This window comes from Callithrix jacchus, chromosome 16 (genome assembly GCF_049354715.1).
Source record: "Callithrix jacchus isolate 240 chromosome 16, calJac240_pri, whole genome shotgun sequence".
NCBI classification, from domain to species: Eukaryota; Metazoa; Chordata; class Mammalia; order Primates; family Cebidae; genus Callithrix; species Callithrix jacchus.
The window spans coordinates 26,110,853-26,136,521 of record NC_133517.1 but is presented as its reverse complement, the minus strand read 5'-3'; the positions used below and the strand labels follow the sequence as shown (position 1 = coordinate 26,136,521).

The 25,669-nt window shown below is 37.0% G+C and overlaps 1 protein-coding gene across 20 annotated transcripts in view; it reads left to right on the top strand.

Annotated features, from left to right (window-relative positions):
• NCOA2 (nuclear receptor coactivator 2) overlaps positions 1 to 25,669 on the top strand; it is a 368,943-nt gene that overhangs the window by 71,809 nt on the left and 271,465 nt on the right. For 3 of the 20 annotated variants that reach the window (XM_078352623.1, XM_054246435.2, XM_078352610.1), the window contains exon 2: positions 4,538 to 4,660. The exons of 16 other annotated variants lie outside the window; for them this stretch is intronic. The gene's annotated coding sequence lies outside the window, so the exon portion shown is untranslated. Of the gene's footprint in view, positions 1 to 4,537; positions 4,661 to 25,669 lie in introns of those variants that run through there. One more of the 20 variants, XM_078352615.1, reaches the window with a different exon arrangement.

Below are 25,669 nucleotides of genomic sequence, written 5' to 3'. Positions count from 1 at the left end.
TTGTCATTGATGAAAATATAATGCACGGTATTTTGTATTATTCATTTAGGTGTCCATTATGAAACGTGACCCAAAACCTTCCAAGGCTTAACTTGGAGAGTATTAGTTCTGGAAGTTCCTGTTGGTGCTGACTGATCTCTGCCCATTGAAATCCTGGTCTGAATGAGGATTGTCTTTTCTAGCAGATCATTCCTGCTTGTAAAATCAGTTCATGATACAATTGTGAAACAATTTCCCTTGTCTTTGGTGTTATAGTAGTCTTTGTCAGAATATTTCGTATTAACTTACCTTAAAATTTCTAATTCTACTGTTAATATACTGAAAAATGAAAAGCTTTCAGTTATTGTCAAAATGTTTTTAGATTCCTAAATAAGGAAATTCCTTACTAGAATTCTGAATGTCGAGAATATGTGAATTTCTACAAATTTAACCTAATATTATAGTATTTCAGGAAATTACAGAAGCTGGTTGTGGTAGTTATGGAGACAGGCAGTGAGGGCTTGCTGGTGCTTGAGGCGTTTCTGCTGTCCTGCATCTGCTGTCCTGTGCCTGCAGCCTGTTGTGGCTGTAGCACAGGGTGTGCCTGGCATTAAGACCAAACTCCAGTAGCTGGCCACTTACTGCGCGGTACTTTGACATCAGGGTAGGATGATAAATACTGGCTCTACATCTGACCATTTTGGGTATGAATTTTTGCATATCTTTCTCTACCTTTTTTTAATCTTTCTTCCCTGACTAATTTTTTTCTTCAAGTTGAAGATTAAATATGGTGGTAGTGAAAAGAACACAATCAAGATTATGGGGGAAGTCTGTTACTATCATTAAGGATTTCATGTATGTAGATCATGTCTGATAATGATCTATAGTTTCTCCCTTTACCAAACAGATTTGCTCTGCTAAAAGCACTTAGTGAAAAAGCCAGCTATTTGTTAAGAAAGCAATTACATTGTCACTGTGTTAAGATCGCTTAACCCAAGCACAGTGAGGTAATTGGCTGATTTGTTGTTGGAAGTTAGTTGCTGGACAACATTGTGGTCCAGAAGACTGGGGCTGAGCTTCTGTTGTAATAGGATCAAGTGTTACATTCCTTAGCTTTTATATATGTATTTTGTTTCTTCCCTGTTTAGGGATATTGTTATAAACCCTACAGTGTTAGATGTCATGAAAGAAGTGATTAAAGTCATCAAAATGGTGTAAGCTGATAATTTGAGATTGGCAAAAACTGTAGTCAAATTACTAAAACTTTAAGAATGCCTGCCTCTTTGGAGTTTCTCAATGTATTTTCAATTTCTGTAATTCTGTTTTAAGACTTATTTTGTTTGGTGTTCTTGTTGCTGGTTTAAGTAATGTTAATGTTTGGTTCCTTAAGGCTTTTTCATACAAGTGTGATGTAAAAATATTTATTTTATTTAAGGGGTGTGGTGGCTCATGCCTGTAATCCCAGCACTTTGGTAGGCCGAGGTGGGAGGATCACCTGAGGTCAGGAGTTCGAGACTAGTATGGCCAACATGGTGAAACCCCATCTCTACTAAAAATATAAAAATTAGCCAGACATGTTGGCAGGCACCTGTAGTCCCAGCTACTCAGGAGGCTGAGGCAGGAGAACCACTTGAACCTGGGAGGCGGAGGTTACAGTGAGCCGAGATCGCACTGTTGCACTCCAGCCTGGACAACACTCGGTCTCAAGAATCAAAAAAAACAAAAACCCAAAAACATATTATTTTATTGTATTTGAGCACCACTAGATTCTTTTCAAAATAGTATGTCATGAAACCTAGTGAAGGAAATGGAAACCACACGACAGTCTTTTCCTTGTGTTGTGCTACCTTTTATTTTAAGCAAAGGGTATGTACAATTAATGATCCTAATAGAATGGAATATTCTAAGCTATTATATGTAATACAAGAAAATGACATGATATTCCCTGTGGACTGAACATACTGACAATGAACAACAAGAATAAAAGTCAACAAAATGCCTGGACATTGAAGGGCATTGGAAAACAAAACTGGAGCATTATTATTTCCTGGTTAAAGGACACTCACACAATCAATAGCAGCAATCTTCATGATCATTTATTATCTCACTTCTAAGATTAAGTATTTTCACTTTAAGAAAACACATTAGTGGAGAAGAGAACCAGGAGATGGGGGAGCCCAGCTTTTGGGCTCAAGGCAAGCAAAGGCCTTGGCAGGAAGGAACTGGGCCTGGGTACACCTGGCCTGGCCCTGCATGTGGGTTACAGGGTGAACCAGGAGTCACTAGGAGAGGCGTCAGCTGTTCCCTGCCTCCTCTGTGTGTGGGTGTGGGTGAGCGGGGGGGGGGAGGGGGGGAGATGTTGGGGGCCAGCGCTGACCCTTTGGTGGAGAGGGAAGAAGAGAGGCAAAGAAAGGGCCTGATAGGTGGTAGATAGGTAGAGGATGGGACAAGTTTCAGCAGGTGGAGCCACCAGAAGCTCACCTGCACTACATTTGTACGATTCAGGGTATCCCACCAGGAGCTCATGTATAGATAGAGCCTTTTGATTGCATCCTTAATTGTGAACAGGATGGCAGTGCTGATGGCCTGTGCCCTTCAAGCACCACTAAGCCCCAAAGCTATTCTGCCCTCACCCTCTGTATTACCAGACTGAGCATTTGGGGGATTGTTTTCCTCTTCTCACGTCAGAAATGGGAGCGCAACTCAACCCAATATTGGATAAAGACTAGGTGGTCCTAAGGCAAGAGAAGGCCTTCTGGGGCTTGTGGTTTTCATAGGCTGAGTTACCTGTCTTCACTGGGCTTGGGGACCTCTAGGGGCTGTAGAGGAGTCAGGGGAGGCAGTGCCTTCCCATCCAGGGGTAAAGAGTTTTCCCTTTCCCATCCCCTTCCTGTTTCCTTTTAAGGTTCGGGTATCTCTGGGAGCTTCCTCCCAGATTTTCTGGGACTGCCACAAGTTTTCATAGATGTTTACTCCTTTCAAGAAAGGGATTAATTGAGTGTATAATGAAGAAAAAAATGCATCCAAAAAGAAACTGGAGGCAGCCTCAGGAGAACCCTGCAGGAATGCTGAGAGTTGCTGTATCAATGTAGGCTAAAAATGTTTGAACCATGCAGATGGAAAATAGTGCAACGAGTATCCATGGTGTAAGTCTGCAAATCGGTGAAGGTATATATCGAATAAATCAAGAGTGGTGAGTGCATGCCATTGCAACTTGAAAGATTTCTAAGGATACTAGTAGTCAATTTATGATACTTGTTACTCAAGCAGAATAGGCTACTTACTACAAGAGTTTTTTTATTTGTTGTGAGGTTTAGATAAATATGTGGATGATTATTTCATAACATTTTAGTGAAACAAGTTAGAGCTTTTGATATACATCTTTGAAGTTTGATGTCAGGAGAAAAAACATGAACTAATATGCTTTGACTAGTCCGATGCTCATTACAGTTTGTATGTTGTGTCCTGTAACTGTGCCTAAACTGGTGTGTGTTGTCTGAGTGACTTAGGAAATTGTTTTCTTGCTAGTTTGCTAAGAGGGGGAGATAGTAAGGATGGAATATATCTATGCTATTCATTTTCCGTCCCACCCAAACAGTATGTAGAAAACAGCGTGAAGACTTTCATTTTGAAATTGTGTTTTGGAGTGACATCTAACAAGACCTCCTCTGCTTTGAGTCATTAATAGGCTGATCTTCCCCAGATATTCCTTTTCTAATAATGTAATTACCCTTGCATTATAGAATAATATCCCCAAACACTTAATGGAGGGGTCTGTCAGTAACCCAGTTTTCTCCATTTCTGCGCTTAACATGAATCTTCGTACCTGGCCTTCTGTAAGCATGTATTGACCATGCAAGCTCGTGATCTTTGATTTACCCGGAGAAAATGAATGAATTATTCTAAAATTCAGGAAGCTGTCTTCTGTCATAAAACCCAGTTATTTTGGGAGTTGGTGTTACCGATCTTAGTTTGCTCAATCTAAACCAAAAGAGAAGGAGTCCAAAAATACTCAAAGGTTACTAATAAGTTGTCTAATAGATCAGTTACGGATTTTATTAAAAATGATCTATGGAAAAGGAAGGCAGTCCTCTTCAAATCAGAAACAATACAAAATTAAATTTTTGGCTTTGTCACTTCAGTAAAATTGGACATTTTTCACACCTGGACTTATTAAATTTTCCCCTGAAGAATATTTTGCCACTGCAGTGAGAAGAGGGATTAATAATCTCAGTTTATAGTGGAGAGAGGAGAAAAAGGTATAGAAAACCTTGGAGAAATTCAGTAGTTCTGAAAAGGTAATAAAACAAAACCAAATACAAAGAAAATATACCAGAGTTGACACTTAACCACTTCCATTGAAGAAGTGATTAGAAAAGAAAAAGAGAAGGCATCACTAAAGGACTGATGTCTTAATAAATAATGAGATTCTACAACTGTCCAAGGAGCAAAGCCCTTCGAGTTTACACATTAATATATTCTTATGGCAACACTTATAAAAATGTTCTCAACGTTCTTCTTAAATCTCTACTTTTAACAGTAATTTCTTATTTTGTAGGATATTTTTATTTGCAGAATAATTCAGAAGGCTATCCATCTGTCTGTCATCTATTCACGTTCTGCCACCAACCAACTGAATGTTAAATCGTAGAAACACTGTGCGACTCAGATGGAAAAGCAGGTGGGGCTTTGTGCGGTGTCCTGTGTCCCTCCTAGCTCCCCTGATGGCTTAATAATGCGGTAGAGTGAGAGGCTAAATACAGCTATTTTAGTGTGTCCTGACAAATAACCTGCTAGAAAAGTATTGGGGTTTAGGAAGGACTAAGGATTTCTTTGGTCTCAACTTTTTATTATTAAAATTTTCCAACACAGAAAGGTTGAAAAATAGTGCAGTGAATCCCTTATAAATTTTGCTATAAATGTTTTTCCTTTCCCCCGCTACCATCTTCAGGGTGTGGGTGTGAGTGTGGATGTGAGTATGTATATTGGATAAATGATTTCAAAGTAAATTACAGATGTGATTCTTCATCCATAAAGTGCATTGCCTTAAAATCAAGGCGTTATTTTAGGTAACCATACACATAGTACACAGTATCATCTAATATCAACTCGATTTCAGTTTTCCTGTCCCCAAAATGCCTGTTACAGCTTTGTTTTTGAAATGAGGATCCAATCAGGTTCACTCCTTGCATTTTGCTTTATCCCTTTCATCTCATTTAGTGTGGACCAATTCCCTGTGGTTTGTTTTGTTTGTTTGTTTAGACTTTTTAAAAGTCTAAGTCAATTATCCTGAAGAGGATGCAATTGTTCCATCAATTTTGGGGTGTCAGACTTCAGTTTCTTCAGAAGTGTTGGGAAATGAAGTTGTTAACGTGTTAATGAGTTTGATCAGGGCTGAAGAAGCACAGCCAACCTTTGAGAGCTTATTGCTTGAGATGATAGCATCCTTGGTCATTTTCATGGCATGTTCCTTCTGAAGTCTCCAGGTCTGGGCCTAGACAAACTTTTTACTGGCAGATCATAAGGAGATTCAAATGAGGAGGTAATATCTGACCATGAGACTTTTACCATCTAACAACTTGAAATATTTTTTCCCTCCTGGGAAGTAGATTTCTGTTTTGGGCTCAGACCAAGGAGGGGTTTGAAATTGAGACACTAATTTTATAGCCCCCTTGGCTTAAATAGAAAGCTTTTATTCAAACGCTTATGTGGAGTAACATGATAGAGATGAAAATTTCCTGGAGCTTTTTGGAGCAATGGTAACTTTTAGTTTCTCGAACTTTGAATTTAGAAGTTTCTGTTTCTTTTGTTTTTCTTTGCAGTGTCTTTATTTTGTTCTCTCTGTCGACTTTTCCTGCCCTGCAGTTGTTTCCATTTTCTTTACTTAATACCGAATCCTACCTTTTCTCCTTCTTACTTTAGAATCTTACTCAAAGTGTGGTAGGGGCCCTCTCTTCCCACTTGAATTCAGTGTGCACAGGGGTTCATTCTCACTTTGAGAAATAGACTATAAATGTAAAAATCGTTCGTAGATATGCAGTAAACACCGGAGAGAAGTACCTGGTCAGTCTTACTCACCTAATCCAGTAGTAGCATTAGTAATATTCTTATGTATGTATGTGTTTGTTTATTGTTGTTTTAGAGATAGGGTCTTGCTCTGTAGCCCAGGCTGTGGTGCAGTGGCACAATCATACTCACTGCAGCCTCAAACTCCTGGGCTCAAGTGATCCTCCCACTTCAGCCTCCTGAGTACCTGGGACCACAGGTGTGTACCACTGTGCCCTACTAATTTTTTTTTATTTTTGTAGAGATAGGTCTTGCTTTGTTAACCAGGCTGGTCTTGAACTGGGCTGAAGTGATCCTTGCGTCTCAGTCTCCCAAAATGCTGAGGCACTGTGCTTGGCCTCATAAGTATGTTCTTAATGTAGATATAGAAACCTTGGTATAAGAATAGTGGGCAGGAAAGATTGTATCACCTAAGAAAACACGAATTATCACAAACATTTGAATAATCCCAGAAAAACACTTGGCTTGAAACTTCTAAGCTTCAGAAAAAGCAAAACAAAATGAAGTTACGCCTTCTTACTCAAATTAATTTACAAAGTAGCTTATATCATTGTTAGGCTAATGGCCTCAAATCAGGCGCTACACCTTCATGAATGGGACATAGAGACCTACACAACATCTCCCAACCCCAGGACAGAAAATGCTGCTTATAAATAATGCACATATTATTTTGTGGAATTAATATTTACGCTGGGAAGTCATGTACTTAGAAGATAGAAAAGAGACTTCAAGAATGGAAAGAAAAATGGCACTGGTCATAGACCTTTTTGTTTAAAATTCGGGGAATTTTAAGGTGATTATGAACCTGAAATAATATGTGACTCAGATTTTTTTTTTTTTAAATTTTTTTGTAAAATTTTTCCTGAAATGGCCGGGTATGGTGGCTCATGCCTGTAATCCCAGCTCTTTGGGAGGCCAAGGTGGGCAGATCACCTGAGGTCAGGAGTTCAAGACCAGCCTGGCCAACATGGTAAAAACCCGTCTCTACTAAAAATACAAAAATTTGCTGGGTATGGTGGCATGCACCAGCAATCCCAGCTACTCGGAAGGCTGAGGCGGGAGAATTGCTTGAACCCAGGACGTGGAGGTTGCAGTGAGCTGAGATCATGCCTTTGCACTCTAGCCTGGGTGACAAGAGCAAAACTCTATCTAAAAAAAAGAAAGAGTTTTCCCGAAATGTCTTACAGACATACGTGGTGACATCCTTCTTCTTCTTGTCATTCTATATGTATTGTGCTGCTTTAAAAAAAAAAAGTTGGCTTCTTGGAGAAAGTTTGCCAAAATATTGTAGTTGCACACTGAGTGTATGCTACAACCCAAACAGATGTGATGGCAGGCTGGGTCAATTGGGAGGAAAATACTTAGAGAATCTGCAGTATAACCAAACAGGGACATTAAGAACAAGGGGGGAGCAACAAAAATAATATAAAGACAGTAATATTATTATAAAACGGTTACTATATAAAACCCCCAGAAAATGAGATCTCTTGCCTACTTCTGTTTTACATTCCTTTAAGCACCTCCAATTTTAAAAGTAGTCACTTAGGAAAAATACTTATATAAAATGAGTAGTATTTCCCTCTTTACTAAACTAACTTGAAATGTGCAAAACTCACTGAGATCTGTGAGATCTTTTAAGATACTGACCTGTGTCTCTCCACTAAGTAATCATAAACTGTAGACCCCACACTAAAGAATAGGGCTTTTACTGTCTTTGTTCCCTGCATGTTATCTCTCTCTCTCTCTCTCTCTCTCTCTGTGTTTAAAAACAGCAGTTCATTTTCTCTTTTCTAATATTTTGTGTTTTATCTGCTGTGGATTTGGAAATCAGATAACCAGGTTTGTTTGTTTATTCAGCAAAAATTTAATGAGTGATCCCTATATTACAAACATCAGTATACAAAGATGAAAAACGAAGTGTTCCTATCCTCAAAGACCTTACATTTAGGGACGAGTAATTATTGTATAATATATACATTAGAATAAAAAATTGCATTAGAATAAAGGGTTATACAGACATTTTATGTGAGCAAACTGCATTTTACAAGGTAAAGGAAGGCCTCAGAGCTGTTGTAGTGTTCGATTTGAGCCTCAAAGACTGACTGAGATGAGATTTCATCAGAAAAATGGCATACAGAAGAGGCCGATGCATAGGATGCGAATAGAAAATATTATAGTATGTTCCTATTTTTCTCATTTTACATGTACCTTTAGTAAGAGCTGCATGATAATTTGAGAGACTCTTATCAGTATAGCTTGTGATCTTCAGTGCACAGAATTTGGAATATTTATTTTGAATGTAGGGAAAGCTTCTTTGCTTCCTTTTTAATTTTTTCCTTGAGTTCTGAGTCAGGGAGTTCTATTGACTGTTGCTGCATTATATACTATCCCAAACTTGGTGGCATTATGCTCACAAATGTCGTTGCTCAGAATCGCAAAAGGCATGATTGACACATCGTATCTGATCATGTCCGGCACCTTGGCTAGGAAGACGAAAAGCCAGGGCTGAGTCTATGGCTCGGGGGCTGGAATCAACTGAAGCCTTGCTCACCTGCATGGTTGCCCTACCCTACTGGCTGTTGTCTGGGATGTAGGCTAGGTTGCAGGCTAGAATACCTACAAATTGGACTTTCCTTGTACCTGCTTGGACTTCCTCACAGCATGGTGGCAGAAATTCAGTGGATGAAAATTCCAGGGAAGCTGTGTTTCCCTTTATGAGTTAACCTGAAAAGTTACATAGGATCATGTATGCCCTTAGTGTCAAGCCACCCCCATCCTCCCCTTCACCCCTCATCCAGATTCAACAGGGAGAAAGCATTGATTCCAGCTGTACTTGGGGGGAATTCAACAGGGAGGAAGCATTGATTCAAGCTGTACTTGGAAGACACATTGTAAGAGGAGCATGTGGGGTAGGAGATTGCAGTCGTGTTGGGAGCCACCATCTATCTGTCACAGGCTACTTTGTAGAAAGTTGAAGTGTTAACTGTTGTTTCTTTTAAAATTAAAAAAGAGAGGAACGGTAATTTATTATTTCTGAGATATGTAAAGTGATTCGATATGAGATGTAGTGAGCAGATGTTCTTTAGTTCCACAGAAGAGAGCATTCTTAAACTATATCTAAAGGGATTTAAGTTAGGCATTTAGAAAAACTTTCTGATACTGCCAGGTGAGGCAGGGTGGTGCATACACATAGTCCCAGCTACTCAGGAGGCTGAGTCAGGAGGATTGCATGAGCCAAGGAGTTTGAGGGTGCAGTGTGCTATGTGAATAGCCACTGCACTCCAACCTGACAACATAGCAAGATTCTGTCTCTGGTAAGTAAATCATTTTTCAAAACATTTATAGGCTTTTTTTTTGACCAGAGGACATTTGTATGATTTAAAAGAAAGTTTACCAGCCTGGGCAGCAAAGCGAGACCCCATCTCTACCAAAAATAAAACAAAAATTAGCCAAGTGTAAGGGTGCATGCCTGTGGTCCAAACTACTTGGGAGGCTGAGGTGGGAGAATCACTTGAGCCCAGGAGTTTGAGCTTGCAGTGAGCATAATCACACCACTTTATTCCAGCCTGGGTGACAGAGTCAGACTCCAATCTCTTTAAAAAAAAAAACAACTAAAAAAGAGAAGTTTAATAATGATTAAGTATATATTACCTCTGGATGGACCTGTTGCATTGGACAAGTGCTTTTCATCTGAGTCCCAAATTTCCTTTTTTGTTGGATGGGGATAACACTTGAGTTGCCACTGAGGATCAAATAGACTGTTTTATTATTCATGGAGCCAGAATGAATTAGATGATTTTAAAGAGGTCTTCTGGAATTGGATTCTCTGTTTATCATTAAAGAGGATTGAAATGCATTAGCTAATTTTTCTAAAATTTTTCTTTACATTCCAGATTATCTTTTTTTAATAAAAAGTATGGCCCCTCTCTGTTATTTCTTCTCATGTACATACACTGTGTAGAGCTCTTGATTAAATGATGACAACAGGTATTTTTGGACTGTTTATTTTACCACAAATGTTTCCAGGGAGGTAGCCCTGAAAGCCACTTGTAAGTAATAATGAACACAGTTCTCCCTGAAAGCACTAGAATGGTGCTGCTTCCCCAGATGATCCATTTTATAGATTAAGGCAGCCTTTGGTAAAAAGATGTGGCTTTTTATGTGCTGGGACCATGAATGATACAAGAAGTCTCTTGTCCAAGAGTGTATACATTTATTTTAGAGAGCATAAATTATCTGCTTTGCCTATCAAAGTGGAAGTTCCAAGATCTCATTCATTGAGATTTATAAAAGTATGGGTGCATCTAGAAATCTGTTTTTAATTTTAGAGTTTTCAAGTGACTTGATAGGGTGAGGAACAATACTCGAAGATCCCTTTGTCTGGACCTTAGCACAGAGGAGCAAGGAATCCTCTTTCTCGTCAGGAATCCTGGTAGCCTAAGAAATGTGGAGATTACTAGGCAAGACTGTCTATCAGTCTGCATGAACTATTTGAGCTCACTCTTGGGTATTGAGAAATTTCTCAATAGCAGAAAGAGAAGAAAACCATGCACTGAAGTAACTAATGTTTTTTGCACTGCAAGTTAACACACGAATTCCTCAGAAAAGGCATTTCAATTCTAAGGATAAAATGAAAGTAAAATATTTTGAGATCTTATTATTAGGTTTTTTTCTTCCTCATCACTCTTACAAGCTGATACCTAAAAGGCAGAAAAATTATGAAATTTGTGAAATGTTCTATTGGAATATGTTAAATACCAGCAAAATTTGGAGTTCTTGGCTGAGTGTAGTGGCTCATGCCTGTAATCCCAGCATTTTGGCAGGCTGAGGTGGAAGGATCACATGAGGCCAGGAGTTTGAAACCAGCCTACCCAACAAAGTGAGACCCCATCTCTACAAAAAATTAACAAAATAAGCTGGGCGTAGTGGCGTGTACTTGTAGACCCGGCTACTCAGGAGGGTGAGGTGGGAAGAATGCTTGAGCCAGGAGTTGAGGCTGCAGTGAGCTATGATGACACCACTGCACTCTAGGCTGGGTGTCAGAGGGAGACCCTATTTCAAAAAATAAAATAAAATTGGAGTTTCTTGAACACAAGAGTGTTTTTCAGTTCTGTGAAGACAGCGTGGTGTAGTACTGCCTGGATTGCCATCCAACTCCATCACTTGAACAAGTGGGACCATGTGCCTCAATTTTTGTAAATATTCACTATTGTTATTGTCGCTTTGAATCACTGATCAGTATTTGACATATAGTTGGTGTTTAATAAATCTTGGTTAGTTATTTGGGATTATAATTCAGAGTAGATTATTTTAAACTCAAATAGAGGATGTTTCAAAGAACTATTAAAGAAGTTAGTCTTGAAGAGAAGAGCCACCTGTGCATTTAGGATTATTTGTTGCCAGGGTTTTAAAAACCTACTCCTTTATCAATTGAAGGGAATAACAGAAATGCAAAGGGTAATGCAGCACACTGTACTCCATAAGGTTACATTTTGAATTGTTTTGTAATTATTCTGTGTTCAGGGTAACTGTGTTTCTACTTCGTTGGTTTACATTTTAGCACTTGGTACGTCTGATTCAATGGTTCTCAATGGATGGGAGTGGGGAAAGACAAAGATGATTTGATGTATCATTTGGTCGACGAACATTTTTGTCCCTGCTAAGTTCCTGTGGTTTCATGGTAGTTGAAGATGAACCTGACAGTGCTGTGTTATGACGAAGATTGAAAGGAAGATGTTTTAAGTCAATAGACTTAAAGCTCTTTATATTTTGGAAAAAGTTGGGGGGTTATTTTAAAAACTACCCAAAGGTGATAGAGTATTTTAATTGTCATATGGAAAATTTAAAAATAAAGTATGTAAAATTAACGTTTTATTAACCTGGAAAATGGACTGATTGTTTGACATACCCAAGTGTTGGCCTTAGAAGTGGACAATATTATTCTCAACAAAGAGGTTATACTTAGATTTCTCAGAGGAATGTCTAGTGATAACTCAGTGTTGGAACTATTTGCTTAATTTAATTATGATTTAAAATAAAACTTTTCTTTTGAGAAAATTATTGCATACGATTTAAGTGTTACTTTTGACTAGTTCAGACTGTGGCTTAAAATACAATAATTTTCTCAGAAAAAGAAAGCTCTTGCTAAGAATGATTGTACATAATTCACCAAAATCAAGTATTTGGTGTTTTTATTTTTTGGAGCTTGGATATAATCCCATAAGTAGATGCTTCAAAACCACTTGAATCACCATGGAAAGCAAGTCTCTTTAGTTACTCTCCATCTAAGCAGACTTCGTCATACACTTTAATTAAATCTGATCATCAGTAATAGTTCTCTTTTCCATAGGGATAAGTTGGTTCTTTGGATTTCTTAAGATTTGGCCTGTTTCAAAGATAAATTTACATTTTACAAAGGTTTGCCCATGTTTATACACAAATGGAGTGCAGCGATGTTCTCAGAGATGACGGAAAACTTTGTATAGCTAAATTCCCTAATGGAATATTTCCAGATCCACAGAGAAAGGTGAGATGTTTAGATACAGTTATAAGAGAAGACTATTTAGAAGCTCTGTTTATGAAGTTCAGAGGAATAAACTTTTTTTTTTTTTTTTAGAAGTATGAGCAGAATGCCAGGCCCGATGGCTTACACCTGTAATCCCAGCACTTTGGAAGGCCGAGGCGGGCAGATCATGAGGTCAGGAGTTCAAGACCAGCCTGGCCAATGTTGTGAAACCCTGTCTCTACTAAAAATATAAAGAATTAGCCGGGCATGGTGGCAGGTACCTGTAATCCCAGTTATTCCGGAGACTGAGGCAGGAAAATGGCTTGAACCCAGGAGGTGGAGGTTGCAGTGAGCCGAGATCACGCCATTGCACTCCAGCCTGGGCAACAGTGTGAGCATCCATCTCAAAAAAAAAAAAAAAGTATGAGCAGAACATTAAAGAGCAATAAAGAAAATTTCTAGGCCAGGCACGGTGGTTCATGCCTATAATCTCAACACTTTGGGAGGCTGAGATGGGTGGATCACCTGAGGTCAGGTGTTCGAGACCAGCCTGACCAACATGGAGAAATCCTGTCTACTAAAAATACAAAATTAGCTGGGTGTGATGGTACGCGCCTGTAGTCCCAACTACTTGGGAGACTCAGGCAGGAGAACTACTTGAACCTGGGAGAAAAAGGTTATAGTGAGCTGAGATCATGCCATTACACTCCAGCCTGGGCAATAAGAGTAAAACTCCGCCTCAACAAAAAAAAGAAGAACAAGAAAATGTCTAGGATGATTTTAGTGTGTCTCTTCTGTAAGAACATAACCACTTACCATTTAGAATGTTGGATTTCAAGTAGTCTAATTTAAATACGATCTGTAAATCTCAGTAACACTGCTATATGTTAGACCAATAACTATTACTTCGAATAAAACCTTCGACAGTATACCTATCTTAAATGGGTAATTATAGGTCAAGGGATTAAAACAAAAAGCTAATTCCTGGTCCAGCTCCTCCTTGGTGAGGTGTTTCTTAGTCTGGTTGCTGTACATTTACGCAGGCGATAGCACAGCGCCATCCACTCTCTGGCCCTGGCCGTCATATCCCAGCTTTTTGGTATCTTGATAGGATTTCTCTGGAAGCGCATACCTGTGTGCACGAGCAGCTGAAGGAAAACTGTGCTCTGGGTGCTCTATCCAGAGTTTACCCTTTCAAATAGATGCCACTGCAATGGGTATGAAAATTGACTTTACCATTTTCCGCAGTTTTTTATATTTGTTTTTAATCTTGAAATAGGAACATTTATTAGTAAGTCAAATGAGCTATTCAGTCAGAGCTGTGGAAACTGCAGACTACCATCTGTGTAGTTTGTGATGTGCCATATCAACTCGTATTTGAGCTTTTAGCAGGAAAAATGACATAAAATTGCAAAGTATTATTATTAACACAGCTGATCCTACAGTGAATCAGGGTGGGAAAAAAATCTCTGTGGGATGCACTGCTTTTCCATATCAGTTGTATTAACCCTTCTGGGACACATATAAGCGTTTGGTAATTTTACCAATTGGTACCCACCAATTTACTATCTTGGTTATGGCAAAAAAGAAATGCCTCCATGTTCTGACTTGGAGCAGATTCATTTTTACGAATGAACTATAATTTTCATTCAAAATAGATAGGTACTAGCTTCTGTCCATGGTTCTTCTGGAATTCCTGAACAACAATGCCTAATAGCTGCTGTTTGTGACTAGATCAAACTGTTGGTGGATCTGGTGCAGCAGATATTCAGGCTTTCCCAACATGCAATATTAGTCTTTCCTGACTTCATCACATTGGGGCCAAGACTTTGTTCTCTTTTTTCCTTGTGGAAACAAGACATTTTAAATGTGAGCCTTACACTATATTGTATGATCTTTTATTCTAGTCAGTTAATTTATTATTGCCAGTTTCTTGATTGTAAAAAGTGATCTTCAGAGTCAAAAAGCCACCTGCCCGCTTGTGTCAGGTGATCTCCTCATGCCTTGCTTGAGGCACTCAGTCTTCTTAGAAGGCTTTTCCAGCAGCCTCAGCACTCTGCTCTCGTTCCAATCCTCACTGGTGCTTATTTTTCAAACCTCATGTTGGCTGTTAGCCTTATGATAGCTTATCTAATATTCCAACTTTTTCTGTAGATATTTAGGTTTTGTGTTCCTAATGAAATGATAAATTCGTTCAGCAGCAGCAGCAGCCTGGGATAGTGGAAAGTGAAAAGAATTTGAATTTAGAGGATGATTTAGTATCAGTCTTGCTCCTCTACCCCTGAGTTGGAAGCATAGGCAGATTCTAAAAAGTATTCTTTAAAAATAGTCTCTTACTAATAATACCTGACTCACAGGATTTTGTGCACTTTACAGGTAAAAAGCATTTAATCTAGACTGATAACCTATAAAATGCCGTTACAGATATTATTGTGGTTATTGGCATATGGTAAAGCTGCCCAGTACCTGGATCAGATTTTACATGGGAGCTTCAGAGGTTCTTGGGAAATGTCAAGTAAAATGTGTTGTTATTATTATTATTATTACTTATTTATTTTTGAGATGGAGTCTTGCTCTGTCACCAGGTTGAATGCAGTGTCATGATCTCCACTCACTGCAACCTCCACCTCCTGGGTTCAAGCGATTCCCCTGCCTCAACCTCCTGAGTAGCTGGGACTACAGGTGTGCGCCACCACACCAGGCTAATTTTCTTGTATTTTAGTAGAAACAAGGTTTCACCATGTTGGCCAGAATAGTATCTATCTCCTGACCTTGTGATCCACCTGCCTCTGCCTCCCAAAGTGCTGGGATTACAGGTGTGAGCCACTGTGCCCAGCCAAAATGGGCTATATTTTCAGAACCTATTAGATTTGTTCCCTCTGCTGCATACTTCATTATCTCAGGTTTAGTTTTGTATTCCTGTTATCATCTCTATATAAGCTTGAATAACAAAACAAATATTATTATTTTACATTTGGTAATTATATGGTGTCACTACAACAATCCCGATTCACCTACTAGGCTAGGAAAGAAACATACTTTTCCATGATTCATATTAGTGCTTATGTAGCATTAGTATTATATCTTCGTAGGGTTCTCTGTAATAACTTTATCACAGAGTCCTAATACATTTTTCATTGAGAGAGATTAGCATTACTGCCTTCAGTTTAACAAACAAGCCAATTGAAACAATGGAAACTTGATATTTATAATTGAGTTAAAGTTAGGATTTAGGATCTCATTGTGTATATTAAATAGAAGTTACATTTTAATGCTCTGTTGTTATTATGCTGTTTTTCTGTGCAGCTTCCTGAAATTCCTAAAAGTCGAAGGTTTTGGTATTGGCAAACTATTCCTTTACAAAGTTACAAAAAATTACTATGGAAAAGTTTAATAATATAAGGAACGCCCATGAGGCAATCATCTATCCCTTTATCTACTACTCCCCCATCTGTTTAGAGGCAAGTCACAGGTACACCTTTTCATCATGTAGGCAGGGTTTTTTTTTTTTTTTTTTTTTTTTTTTTGAGGCAGTGTCTTGCTCTGTTGCCCAGGGTGGAGTGCAGTGGTGTGATCTCCACTCACTGCAACTCAATCTTTTGGACTCAGGTGATCCTCCCACCTCATCCTCCCAAGTAGTAGGGACCACAGGCGGCGACCACCACACCTGGTTAATTTTTTGTAGATACAGGGTTTTGCCGTGTTGCCCAAGCTGGTCTTGAATTCTTAGACCCAAGCCATCTGCCCACTTTGGCCTCTCAAAGTGCTGGGATTACAGATGTGAGCCACGGTGCCAGCCTTTTTTTTCTTTTTTAAAGAAGAAAATTTCATTTGCTCTATGTGAATTAACAAATGCTCACTCAAAGAACAAAATTTGGACTCAGGAGGCTGAGGCAAGAGAATTTTTGAACCCAGGAGGCGGAGGTTTCGGTTGAGCCGAGATCACGCCATTGCACTCCAGCCTGGGTAACGAGCGAAACTCCGTCTCAAAAAAAAAAAAAAGAACAAAATTTGGGGCTGTTCAGTCCTTAAATTTTCATTTTGTGGTTGAGTAATAATAACATTACAATTAGACTTAGAGAATGAGCAGTGTACAAAATGAATGCCAGTAACAGGCATGTAGTCTAGGGAAGAGAAAACATTAATAAGCACACACAATTCTAAGCTCTGTTACAGCAGAAATCTTGTTGTTTTCCTTGCACAGTGCCTGAAATAATGTAAATGCTAAGTAGTTTGTTGAGTGAATGAAAAAAATTAGTTGAAAATGGAATTCTTGTGAACATGAGTCTTGTTATTTGTGTTCAGTGTCATTTGGGAGTTTTCAAGTATTTGTGTGAGTGAGTGTGTGAGTGTGGCACTGTACGAATGGGGAGTTAAATTAAGAGTTTGCCGTGACAGAGAGATAATTAGAGGTGCCCTAAAACCAAGTTCTGAAACTTAATAGGATCTCATCTTAAAAAGGCATATGAAATGCATAGGTAAATGGAAAGTAATTCATACAGCTCTACTAAATGAAACAGAATGAAATGTACTTTTAAAGCTTGTATATATAATTATTCAGTCTTTAGGCTGAAGTTGACTTATGGCATTACTGATATTTATTTTCTTTCTTTCTTTTTATGTTAAGAACCTGCTTGACACTTGTTTCCTGTTTTATTTATAGAAGGCTTAAGCTGTATGTTAAGTACTCATGTTTGCATATTCAGAGCACTTAGAACTAATCCGACTGCCTTTTTTTTTTTTGAGCCTTGGTGAGTTATTTATAAGCTTCAGATTCATTGACACCTTTATAGCCTTCGATGAGAAATTTAATGTGTGTAAACAGCATTTCAGTCTATAATCAGCCATGGGTCATTTTTTTATGAGTTTCAGTTGATGCAAGCTAGTAGTTAAACCATGATACAGAAACAGTTGATAGAATCAGAAATTTAGTTGCTCAAAGTTTTATGTAGAGGATAAGGACAAGTTACTTTGTATTTACTACTAGTATATATTTTTTTAATTAAAAAATTTCAATTCTGCTTCTTTAGCTACTTATCTTCATATGCAATATATTAAAATTTTGAATGGGCACAGTATTGAATGGGACTTTTTTCTCTTGGGATGTGCCTTGATAACCAGTAAATGCAGTTCATTTTTCCCCAATACTGTTCCTGATAAAATGGTGGCGGAAAGAGATAAAATGTTAGTGACAACAGGAGCTGCTGATATGTGAAAGACAGGCACTCTGATGCCTCCATCACACAGCAATGCATTTGTCTGGACCCATTCATGAAGAAGGGAGAAGTCTGCTAGGGAACTGAAAACATTTTATGAAACCACATGGTATTAAATGTTTATCAGGGATCTTGAATTTGATTCTCCCCTTGTCTTGTGCTATGTGCTATGTATGTTTAATAAATATTTCTAAACATAGGATTTCTCCTGTAGTTATCAAAATATGAATTGAAGTGGAAGGATGATAGAAGCTTTCCTAGATTGGAGGGTAGGTATAATGGTTTGAATTTAACCAAATCTTTTGGAAACCAGAAAATCATTCTAACTGTTTTTGATAATTTAGGCATACATGGTGGTAAATTTTAGCTAAAATAAGGAAGAATTACCATATAATATTTATTTTGTAAAGTGTTGCTTAAAACATCAAGAGATTTATCTTGCAATAGACTTCTTCCTACATTTTCTACCCTCATCCTTTAACTGCTTGTCTTCATGAGAGGGAGGCATCAAGCATAGAGGTTAAGGGTATGGATGAGGAGCTAGGCTGTCTGGATTTGGAACCCAGCCCTGCCCCTTGGGAGCTATGTGGACATCATCATCATGGTGTCTGTGATTTGGTTCTCTTCCTGTGAGGATTAAATGTGGCACTGACAACAGTGCCTGGTACATAGTTAGAGTCGTATATGTGTTCATAATTACTGGTCAGCATCATCAGGCTGCTGTTAGCAGAGTTGGTTGAATAACCGTTTCTTCATTTTATGTTGCCGTTTTTATAGCATAGCCTACAAGTGCAGGGACTTTGGAACTTGAATAACTTACATTCTCATTTGCTGTTACTTTACAAGTTGTTGGCCTTGGGAAAGCATTTCAAGTATATTGAGCTTCAGTTTTCTCATTTTTGAATTAATACACCATAAGATTGTGGTAAGAAATCAATGAAACTATGAACCCCTTTACCCCATTTTGCATACTTCTTCAGCTGTCTGTGAAGAAATATTCGGGGATCTCTTTTATAATGGCATTGGGTTAGGCATTTCTTCCCATTTCTACTTATGACTCTACTTCCGTCAATTTAGAGCCAAATATCTGTCAGATTTTCAACATTTAAAAATATTTTTTGTAATATATTAAATCTTTAAAATAATATTTTCTTTTTTATTTTAAAATTATTTTTATGGAGATGGGGTCTCACTATGTTGCCAGACTGGTCTCAGACTCCTGGCCTCATGCAATCCTCCCACCTGGGGCCTCCGAAAGTGCTGGGAATCGTAGGTGAGAGTCACCGCTCCAGGTCAGTTTGTGGCTATTTTATTCAAGGTGGTTTCAATGCAGTGTAAGCAGTATCTTTTAAGCTTCTGTTACTGACCTTAATCTTCCAAGAAATAGGTAACTGGAGAGAATTAGTCCATTTTACTTGCAGTCTCATGGTTCCAACTTGAGGTGAAATTTTCCGCTTCCTTCTTAAAGCTAAACTGTGATTTTGGCACTGATAATTAGGTCAATATTAGTCTATGGAAATCAGAGTCAGAGTTATCATTGTTAAAGATTGGAGTACTATCAGACTTGTCATTTCCTTGGGAAACAAAAATAATTAAAATTCTGTGCTTTTTTGGTCATTTAATTTAGATTTATAAGCTCCAGTGGTAGCAGCTGTCTCATTTTAGATTTTGTGCAAGAACTGTCACATTTTTGGTGCTCAATTAATGTTTTTTTACTTTTATCTAAATTAATGATTCTGCCCATGAACTAATTTACATATTTCCATTTTCAGTACTATGGAAATGGGAAACATTCTTTTTAATTCAGTGCCTGGAATTCTAGACTAAAAATTCCAGATCATCAGGCAGTAGCATAAAAGATGGTTTGATTAGAAAATATATGATAAAGGGTTTTTAAAAAAAAAAAAAATTCTGTTCATCCTATTTTGCTTAGAAAGATGGCTCAGAATTGCCAAACTGATTAAAGACAGAATGTTAAAAGATTAATCCTTTGTAACAGATACTTTGGATACTAATCAATGTAATTCACTAAACATTAAATTTTTATTTATACTTAAATTTATAGGGTATTATTCCTTTTAAAATTATTTTGAGGAAATATAAATATGTTAGAATTGTAAGAGATTTTTTTAAATTCTTGTCAAGTTGACACCTATGGAGATTTCTAATGGATAGGAAATTTTTTAAAAAAGTTTTTAAAAAAGGTTTCCATGTAATTGTGATTTTAGGAGTACATATGATCCATGATATAAGAATTATGAGAGATATTTCATTCATTTTTTTCATTTTGGTTTTTGACTCATTAAAGGAGCTTTGATTAATAGGTTCTACAAATAAATACATAAAGCACTTTTTATTCCCGTCTTCATAGTCTTAGTGTATAGAAAAAAAAAATGTATAAGCACATTTACTACAGAAAAAGCCATCATCATCATCTGTGAAAAATCAATATATATTTCTCAAAATTTAGATAGATGATCACGTGTTAGCAGTGTTAGCTGAAGCTTGGGGGCTGCTCCAGGGGTCAAGGTCAAGAACAGGCGATCAGAGGTCTTGCATCATCAGTGACTATGAGATTGACTTTCTCAGGCAGCTTTCCCAGTGCCGGCCCTGAGCACCCTGGCCAAACATGAAAGATAAACCCGAGTAAGATTTTGACAGGAAATAGTATTGAATAAGTGTTGTGTTGGTCTGTATCTATCACACTGCTACCTTGGGCTAAGGCCAGTAGATTTTGCCTGTCTCTGCAAATTGAATTTTATTGGTCTATTTTTTGTGGAAGTTTTAGAATAAAGTAAACCATTCAACCATAGACCTTTAAAATAATTTTGCATTTGTACTTGTTTCATAACCTAACAGAATTCAAAGATGTTAAATCTATTCACATCCTGGTCTCTTGGTTCTGTAATAGAATTTTTCAAACTGAAGGTCATGATCAACTAGTGTAGTCTTGAAATCACTTTAGTGGGTTATAACTAGCTTAAAAACAAAATAAAACTAGAGAACATAATAGAAAAATTCAGACTGCATTGCCCAAAGTTTAGGCAAATATAAAGGAAGGTGCATACACATGCTTTTGTGTGTGTGTGTGTGTGTGTGTGTGTGTGTGTAGGGGTCATTGTGTAAAATATATTTTTTACTATGGTTGCACTCAAGAAAGTTAAATATGATAATATCAGTTACTCTCTCTCAAGGAGACTAATGACCTATTCAAATTTTGAGGACACTTATTCCTAAAATAGGAAGTGATAATATGCCTTCTGGTGAGTATCGTAAAATTGCCACTGCATTTTGTATTTGGATATACTTATCCTCCTCCTGCCCTGTTTTTACTTTTATGTATGTCTTCTTTGCTATTGGCATATTATGGAATAATGACTCTCAAACAGTGTTCCTATGGACTGAAGTATTTCAGTACTAAAGTTGAATTGAAGAGTATTTTTCCAAATCAGAAAATAATAATGAAAAAAATTACAGTTCTTCTCTCATAATTTTTCCATAAGTCTTCGGTGACTCTTACTGTCAGGTAATAAAGTGAAAAGAGCAAATGGGTATTAGTAGGAAAATTCATGCTTAACTCAGCAGTGCTATCTTTTTCATAAACATAAAAAGTCATCTGCTTCATGTATATAATATGGTCTTATTTTCTGGTAGTAAAAAGTTTCTTGTTCATTAGGTGGAATTGGAGATACTGTCGTTTCATGCTGTTGTTTAAGGTAGTCTGACATTTGAGCAAGTCTGAGAATGTCCCTCATTGTGGAACCCTAATCAGGTTCACCTTGATTTTCTGATCAACATTGAAGTTAGAATCAGTATCACAGATGTGGACTGAGCACCAGTAACAACATTACAGTCACCTGAGATGTTTATATTTAGCAGTATTACAAATGTGTTGAAATATAGCCTTTTTCTTTTAAGCCTCATTATTTTTGCCTTCAATTTTAATTTCTGTCTATGTTTGGGGGTTACAGAAGTAGCATATTCTGTTTTCTTCTGATTCCCAAAGACTCATGATGAATCCCTTTTGAGTTTCCTGAAACAGCCATCTCACCTGATGCCATTAGCAAATTCCTAGCCAAGAAAAGGCTTTTATTTAACTTAGAATTCAAGTAACAGGTTTTTTTTTTTTTTTTGCATATGGAATTGGGTAGCCTTCCTCTAGGATGATCTTTTCATTATTGCATCAGTTCAAGGAATAACACACATACACGCATATGCACATATACTTTATTTTTATTGATGAATATTTAGTTTTTCTAAAATACCTAAAATATGTTCATTGTAACAACCAAACAGTAATAGATGTATATAAAATAAGTGAAACTCTTTATTCTTCTTGCAGTAATCACTCTCCCCCGATGACAGTTAATAGGTTGCAGTTTATTAATATCTTTTTTTTTTGCATTTACAGATAAATTGTTAAAAATGCAGACATAGGGTGACTGAGCTTTTTTTTTAGCTTAAATTATTCTGTAGATTTGTTTATTATATATAATTGTTTATTAAAATTGGAACATAGAGATAAGTAAAAAGGAAAACAATTTTCTGTAATCTCATCTTTTAGAAATAATTTTTTTAAACATATTGGCATATATGCTTTCACTTGTCTTTCTTTCCTTTTTTTTTTTTTTTTTTAAGAGATGGTGTCTTTGTCTGCTCAGGCTGGAGTGCAGTGGCATGATCATAGCTCACTGCAGCCTCAATCTCCTGTGCTCAAGAGATCTTCCCATCTCAGCTTCCCGAATAGCTGGGAATACAGGTGCACACCACTGCCCTGGCTAATTTTTATTTTTTTGTAGAGATGGGGTCTGGATTTGTTTCCCAGGCTGGCCTTGAACTGTTGGGCTCAAGTGATCTCCTGCCTTGGCCTCCCAGAGTGTTGGGATTACAGGCGTGAGCCACAGTGTCTAGTCTCACTTTGTTTTATGTATGTCAGTTTCTTATTATTTTTTTTCTTTTGAGCCTGTCGTCCAGGCTGGAGTGTAGTGGCACTGTCTCAGCTCATTGCAACTTTGGCCTCCTGGCTTCAAGCAATTCTCCTGTCTCTGCCTCCTGAGTAGCTGGGATTACAGGCCTGGCTAATTTTTGTATTTTTAGTAGAGACAGGATTTTACCAGGTTGACCAGGCTGGTCTTGAACTCCTGATAATGTCAACTTTGGTTAGGCAAGGATTTCTTAGAATGCAAGGTACTAACTATGAAAGAAAAAAATGATAATTGGATTTTATAAAAAATAAAGTTGTCTGCTGTTCTAAAGAAACGATTAAGAAAATGAAAACATAAGCCACATATTAGGAGAAAATATTTGTAACGTAAGTCTTGTATCTAGAATATATAAAGAACTTATAACTTAAATCAACCTGATTTTTTAAATGTTCAAAATACTTGGACAGATGCCTCACAAAAATTGAAAGTACAGGAAAAGACGTTCAACATCACAAATCATCAGGGAAATGCAAATTAAAACCACAAAAAGATGGAGTAGCTAAACTTTAAAAAAATATGAGAATACCAAGTACAGGGGAGATTAGCAAGCAAATTAGATCTCTGATTCTTTGCTTGTTGAGGTGTCAAGTATACAGTCACTTTGGAAACGAGGTTGGCAGTTTTTTAGAAAGTGTCTTGTAAAGTTTAAAGTGTACTTACCATATTCCTAAGCATTAATCTTACAGGAATGTTCAGCATATGTCCACAAAGACTTTGCATGAATGTTCCTAGTAGCTTTATTGATAATAGAGTCAAACTGGAAGAAACCTCAAATGTCCATCCAGTAGAGTAAATGGTTGAATACAGTGTATTATTCATATAATTCGATACTATTCAACAATAAAAAAGAACAAACTAGTGATAAACTAACACCCTCTTGGTGAGTCTCAAAAATATTATGCTGAATAAAAGAAACCAGACATACTGTATATTTCCTTTCATATGAACCTTTAGAATAGGACAAACTAAGCTGTAGTGGTAAAAATCAGACAAATGCTTGTTTGGGATGGGGTGGGGAATTAACTGTAAAGGGTCTGGAGGGCACTTTTTGAAATGGCAGAAATGTTCATCGTATTGTGGTAGTAGTATACATTTGTTACCTGTGTGTTAAAACATACTAGACTGTATACATTTATACATAGTAAATTTCATGAAAAACAAGCTTTGGTATAGCTGTGCTTTATTTAAATGCTGGAGGATACCTTTGAGAAGAATATGAATTCTGTTGTTCCCCTACTTCCTAGCCACACATATGATCTAGGCAAAACCATAAATAATGATTTAAAATGAGCATTTGTGGTACTTCTCTGAAATAGGGGGTTGGTGTCTGCTTGTTAATTGCTTCTTTGGAAGCTGGCTCTGCGTGCTCAGTTTGCATAACCCCCAACTAATCTCCGCACTTCTGAACACGTTAAAGCCTTAAATTCTAATTTCTATACTAAGCATTATATTCCTTTTCCCTCTTTTCCAATAACTAAGAGAGCTTTAGTTGTGATTTTTGTATGAGTGGATGACCTTTGAGCTCTTTTAGCGTTTTAGAACTGAATCTGGTTTCCAGAAATAATGTTTTAAAATCTGCTTGTAATTTTTGGTTTTCATCTGTAGGGTTTCAAAATGAATGTACTTTATGTCTGGGTTTTTTGTTTTTTTATTCTTGTTTTCTTTCTTCATTAACTCGGTATCCAGCTCACTAACTATTCCACTTTTCTTCACCCAATGGTTAACATGATTTTTAGCCAACAACATTTTTCCCCCTAATACCTTAGAGTTAAAAAAAACTATAAACAGTGTAGATTTGTGAAAATTTGTTAGTTTTTAAACTAATGGATTTTACATATAAAACATTAAATGAACCTACTTTGTTATATTATCTAATGATGCACTTTAAAAAACGCACAGTTTTTAAAATAGCTCTCTTAAGAGATCTCTGTGAGGTAGGCCAGAAGTGTTAAAGAATTTTCTTATCAGAGTTCTGAGGAAACTGTTGCTTTAAGTGTATTTTAAAAGCTGCAGTAGTGTTCCTATGTCCTCTTGGGACTTGAAGTGTTTGCCCAGGTTTAGTATATCTGTGTTTATGTGGGAAAACAACAACAGAACTGTAGATTAAAGTTTTCATTGATAGCCAATAGTAAATACCCTATATCAGAATATTAGGAATATTTATAAATCAGTTAAAACTTTTTAGCATCTTTGTGAAATTGCTTGTCCATTTTTTCCCCATAAAATCAGGCTATATATTGGTTAAATAAGAAATCCTAAAAATTGGATATCTCTGTGTTAAGTATGAGAATTCTAGATTGTTCTGTGCCATTCTTTTGTGATTTTTTTTTTATGGTAGTAGAAAAAGATATTTGAAAATTTGCTATCTTAACCATTTTCAAGTGTACCTTTACATTGTTGTGCTTACCTTTATTTTTTAAGGTAGCTTAAACACACATGTATCATTATTTTCAAGCACAACAAAGGATATGTGGGTTTACTTAGATTTTTCTTTAATTTTATATCACTGGTCTAGAATTCTAAGAAATTGATTCACACATTTATTCCTGGTAAATGTTCTTCAGTTGTTTGACGAGTAGCCTACATATTCTTTCTATCAGTCTTCTAATTATAGCTTCGATTCCTTAGGGTATTCCCTTCCTTCTCTTTTTTTATCTTTTCTCACCTGTTCACAAAAGTTTTTTTTTTTTTTTTTAATTTGAATAAGGAATAAACAGTGTAATTGGAGGAAACAGGTGTGTTAGTCTTAAATCCATTATTTTTCTTACACAGGCTTAGATTTTTTTTTTTTCCAGAAGATTTGATCTTTTGTCATATGAAGTATTCTTAGAACATATCCAGGTGAAGCAGTCATGGCTGAGACATAGTCATAAATGATGGCATGAGGAAGAACATGGACTAAATAAATAACACCCAGT